This window comes from Chenopodium album, chromosome 2, assembly GCF_948465745.1.
Source record: "Chenopodium album chromosome 2, dcCheAlbu1.1, whole genome shotgun sequence".
NCBI classification, from domain to species: domain Eukaryota; kingdom Viridiplantae; phylum Streptophyta; class Magnoliopsida; order Caryophyllales; family Amaranthaceae; genus Chenopodium; species Chenopodium album.
Window position 1 is genome coordinate 33,284,128 of NC_137835.1, and position 6,000 is coordinate 33,290,127.

A 6,000-nucleotide genomic window follows, 5' to 3' on the forward strand; every position below is an offset into this window, starting at 1 on the left:
GGTCAATGAACTTAGGAGTCAATTGAATGACGTGACTGAGGTGTTAAAGGCTTTAACCCTCAAAATTGATGACCTTGTGAAGCAACAACAAATGAATCTTATGCAAGAAAGCTTGAGCAAGCTATCTAGTGACTATAAATTTCAGGGCATTAGTTCACAAGGGGTCTCGCTGGACAAGGAACTTCTTCCGCATAAGTTCAACGCCACTGACATCCCTAAATTCAAGGCAACAGATAACCCTTACTTTCATCTAAGAGATTTTGAAACCATAATGAGCATTAAGGGTATCGATAAGAAGGTTTTCCCCTCTCTGTTCCCACTATCTCTCGAGACGTTTGGCAACAATGGTTCTTTTCCCTTGACTAAGAGAAAACCACTTCTTGGGAGTCGATAATAAACGCTTTCATAGATAGATATAAGTGTAACATTCAAGACGAAACATACCATAGACAACTTCAGATGTTAAAACAAAAAGAAAACGAAGGGTTCACTTCTTTCTTCAATAAATGGAGGGAAACTTCTGCTAATATAGTCAAGGCTCCTACCGAAAAAGAATCTGTGAGGATGTTTATCAAGAATCTTCAAGGGAAGTATTCAAAGCACTTAAGGTACCAACACAACTTGAATACTTTCAAGGCTGTCTATAATATAGGCATTGACATTGAAGATGAACTTCTGAAAGATAATAGTGCGAGAGGAAAGAAGAACGACCATCCTTCTTCTTCCTCTCCCATTAATGAGGTACGTACCACGAACGCCTCTAAATCACGAATCCAAAGGTCAAAAAGGGTGTTCACTCCACTTGGTATGAGTTATGAAACAACTTTCGAGAGGTTACATCACAAAGGACTAGTCATGCCCATAGGGCCTATCAAAGATCTAGTTCCAGAAGCCAAGCCACCCAAGTGGGACCCTAATAAGCACTGCAAATATCACCAAGGAAAGGGTCACGACACTGAGGAGTGTTGGAAACTTAAAGAATCTATTCAAGATTTGATCGATAGCAATGGAACTTCCGAGATTCTAGGCATCAAAGATGATCAAACATCCTTCGATCCATCACTTCTTATCACACCTGTAGGAGAGCCCATGATCGAGATAGCTTATATAACCTCTCTCGATGAAGTGGCCAAGATTAGGGGGGGGATGAAAGTCTTTTCTTAGATAATACTAGGGAAGACTCGTCAAGTCTAAAAGAGGACGTTTGAAAACTGCAAGATGTCATTGCCATGATCTTGAATGTGGTAGAAGGATTAGCAAATCGGGTGATGGCCATCGAACAAAATCCTCACCAAGGGTTTAATGAAAAACTCAATGCTCCTAAGCCACGGGCAAAACGGACAATTGAAGAATACACACCAATAGGAATAACTTACAATGAAGCTTTTGACTGTCTTCATGATCAAGGTCATATTCACTCCATTGGTCCCAGTCAAGACCCTCCACATGAAAAACGGTTTCCCAATTGGGATCCAAATTCTTATTGTCGATACCATAGAGGTCGTGGTCACACTACTGAAAAGTGTCTCGCCCTCAAGGATCGTGTTCAAGACTTCATTGATTTAAATCTCCTTCATGTTCCTCCGCGCGACAAGAAGGCCAAGATCAGTAACAATAACAACAGTGGCTGTAAAGGGAAGAAGAACGACTATCCTTCTTCTTCCGAAAACACCTACTCTAGCAACAGTGTTGCTACTTCCGACCTTAATGAGATCTTAGGATTTAGAAAGCAACCAAAAAGGGATTTTACCCCTATTGGAATTAGCTACGATGATGCTTTCGATCGACTCCATGCCAAGGGACTCATTACTCCTATTGGACCTCTTCAAGATCCCCCGCTTGAGAAGAGAGTGCCTAGTTGGAATCCAAATGTGCGCTGCAAGTACCATCAAGGTAGGGGTCATGCTACTGAGAGCTGTTGGAAGCTAAAGGAGGCTATCCAACATTTGATTGATAATAACAAGTTTCCCATACCTCCCGTTAACAAGAAGAGCGAGTGATGATAAAGCAAACAACACAAGACAAGAGGCGAGCTTCAACGACGAGATTTCATGACATCTTTTTTCCTTTTTTCTTTATTTATCCTTTCCCGAATAAGTCTAGCATAGGAACCTTTTATTTTCCCTTAGATTAATTTTGTAGATTCTTTCTTTCCCCCCCCCCCCCTTTTTTTTTTAATAAAATGAGCATTTATTCTCTTACATATGATCATTTCATTACATTGCATTAAAAAAAAAAAAATTCCATGTCGAATTAAGCACAAGGTATACCAATGATTTGAGGCACCTCTTGTAGCAACATCATATTACCTCTCACCCTTCAAATATGCAATCTTTTTTTTTATAAACCACTTTGAGCCTTGTCTAATGACGGACCTTTCATTTTTCAACCCATATCTACCTAATCTTGGGATGGGATGGTGTGCAACTTATGCAATTTTTAATATCATAAAAAGCTTGAATAACTTCAAAAGATTAAAATAGCAAAAAAATAAGCAAAAAGAATAATAAAAGTGTACAAAAGGGCAAGTGTTCCAATGTCTTTGACATGAACATGTCTTTGATATGAACACGTCTCAGATTGCGTCTCTTATCGAGTGCTCGGTACCGTGCCTGAGAAACATGAATGCCAAGTGAGTGATAGACCGCATGATCAGGATTGCCCACACTTATTAAAATAAAATAAATAAAGCAAAAAAAAAGAGCTAAAAAAGAGTAGAAACTCAAGCATAAAAATACAAATATTCAAAAGCAAGGTTGCACACCCTGGGGGCTTGTCGAGGGTCTTGAGCCTGTATCTCCTTCTTCTATAACCTTTAGCCTAACCACGTTACAACCCTTAAATAGACCTTTTTGAAGTATACACACACTTGTGCGAGGTTCGGCTAGAGCTACGTTCGGCCTGATTCCTAACGGATACGTAGGCAACCTCACATCGAGGTGCGGCCGTAATAAACATGCATTCATATTCACATTCATACACCATGATCATATCAAGGGATATCCAATGCTCATCCCAATCTACTCAGAGCTAGACTTGGGGGCTTGATCCCTACATCATTAGCTTACCTAGCCTAAGAGTCACCGCCATTTGACTCTTTTCAATATATTTTCCCACACACTTAGCTCTTGCGGCCTAACTTTAGTGTCACTTTAAAGTTTAGCAATATATCACTCGTTTAACAAAGGAGTGACGCAAATAACTCTATTTTATACATCAGTTGAGTCATTTGCATCACTCGTTTAACAAAGGAGTGACGCAAATAACTCTATATTATAACAATAGTTAAGTCATTTGCGTCACTCCTTTAACAAACGAGTGATGCAAATAATTCTATATTATAACAATAGTTAAGTCATTTGCGTCACTCCTTTAACAAACGAGTGACGCAAATAACACTCATTTGCGTCGCTCATAGGAGCGACGCAAATGACTCAAAAGTCATTTGCGTCGCGAGCAGTTGTGTCGCTCATAGAAGCGACGCAAATACACCCTAAATGAGCGACGCAAATGAATGTTTTTGTACTAGTGTTTCACATATCACACATACATGACCAAATATACTTCCCTTAGGAACCCTTTGTCATGAAATCTTAACATAACGCTGAAGCATGTATTGTCATGTCAAAATCACTCATAATTGTCAATGCATCACGAAGTATGAAGTGCTTAGCCTCCGTGCCTAAGTTACCCAAATACTTTCATCATTGAGTCAACCATTGAGATAGCCTAGGATGGATTAATCCTTGCACCTTGAGAGATAGTATCAAACAACATTTGACTAAACTCATTCAACATGCACCTTCAAAACCTTCAATTCTTTTTTTTTCGCGTCTTTCTTTTTCGGGAGAAAGTCGGTACCCTCCACAAAAATGATAGAAAATTTTTGCTTTTTTGCATTTTCGAGTCGCACAATCAACACTATGCACACACGGGTCATGAGTCACATGTGTCAAACACTTCGAGTCGAGTCAACCTCGAGTCAATCACAGAGAGTCAAGTTTATACCTTGAGTCGTGTCAAGTCAATGTGTCAAGCGACGCTAAACCTTAGGTCAACCCTAAGATAATTAAAGAGATTAGCAAAGTTCTATAGTAAAAAATAAATACAGGTGCAGCAGAATAGGGTAGACCCTATTCCAGCGCCAGATGACAACATCTAGCGTCTGGCAGCAGGTTTTAGCGCCTGGCGTTAGATCCCAGCGTCTGGCGACAGAGTCAATTCTCGGCGCCAGAGATGTTTCAGCAGCGACAGAGCTCGATGCCTCTCAGAAAGGTGATTTCGACCTCATAGAGCAATTTCGGGTTCCTTGGTGCGCCAGTTAGCCCCTATGAGCAATTTGACATGATTAAGTAGTCAGTTTGATTACAATCACAATAACTGATCGACCGGATGAAAGATCGTCTCACTTAGCTTAAAGCGCCTAAGAATTGGCTCATCACGGAGACACCGACATACTGGTTTTAGGGGAAGCAAAGTTCAAGCGAGCTTTAGAGATCGACAAGCGTTGGTCTTCGTAAATTTTTCTTAAGAATATAATCGCAACAAACACTCAAGCATCGAAAGCTCTTTTGTTCAGAGACGCGTGGACATATCATCAAAGCTCTTTTGTTCAGAGACGCGTGGACATTTATTTCAAGCTCTCTTGCTCAGAGACGCGTGGGCATCCTATTATCAAGCTCTTTGTTTAAAGACGCGTGGACATGAATTTCAAGCTCTCTTGCTCAGAGACGCGTGGGCATCCTATTATCAAGCTCTTTGTTTAGAGACGCGTGGACATGAATTTCAAAAGCTCTTTGTTCGGAGACGCGTGAACATTTCCATCAAAGCTCTTTTGTTCAGAGACGCGTGAACATTTCCATCAAAGCTCTTTTGTTCAGAGACGCGTGAACATTTTCATCAAAGCTCTTTGCTCCAGAGACGCGTGGGCATATCATTCAAGCTCTTTTGTTCAGAGACGCGTGGACATTTCTTTTAAGCTCTTTTGCTCTAGAGACGCGTGGGCATATTAATCAAGCTCTTTTGTTTAGAGACGCGTGGACATATAATCAAAGCTCTTTTGTTCAGAGACGCGTGGACATATCATTCCAAGCTCTATTGTTCAGAGACGCGTGGACATATCACTCAAGCTCTATTGTTCAGAGACGCGTGAACATTTCTTTCAAGCTATTTTGCTCCATAGACGCGTGGACATATCATCCTATTATCAAGCTCTTTGTTCAGAGACGCGTGGACACATCATTCAGAAGTTCATATCAAAAAAAATAAACAAACTCATTGTTCAGAGGCGCGTGAACATATCCCAAAAAGAAAAAGAAGCTCTTTGTTAAGAGACGAGTGAACATTGAAACAGCAAAATGGCGTTCCCTAGATTGTGGAAAGTTGTCAAAAAAGCAACTGAAGGTGATTTCAAGCGAAGTTGTCTTCGATAGTATTCCCTTAGACGAGGAATGTTATCAAAACGGAAGAGGATTTTTTTAAGTGAAGCAATCTTCGATAGTATTCCCTTGGACGTGGAGTATTATCGAAGCGAAAGAGGATCGTTTCAGGTGAAGTAATCTTCAGTATTGGAAGCAGTTACGAGCGTAGCAGTTTTCAAGCGGGATGACATTCTCTTGGCAGGAGGTCATCAAAACAAGGATACAGCAGCAAATCGGTTACCTTCAGAGACGTGTGCTTGACGGTGCAAGATACGCGTTTCTTAAATCTTTTATTTGTTTAACTAACGCTAGTTTGTAGGTATCGACGTTACAAGAATGATATAGGATCGCAGAACGTTCTGAATCATTCTCCGTCCCTATCGATACTTTGACTTTTGTTTTCGAAACTTGTGTTTCTCCAAACTCAATTAAAGTAGGGGCTTCTGTAGACACCCATTTGTGTCTCCCCAAAACCAAACCCGGTGATGAGTATCTTTTGCGTCGAATCATAATCAAATGAAGTGAAAGTGTGGAAAGTTTAGTGTTGCGGATAGTTTTAATTTCTTTTCTCTTCTCTTTG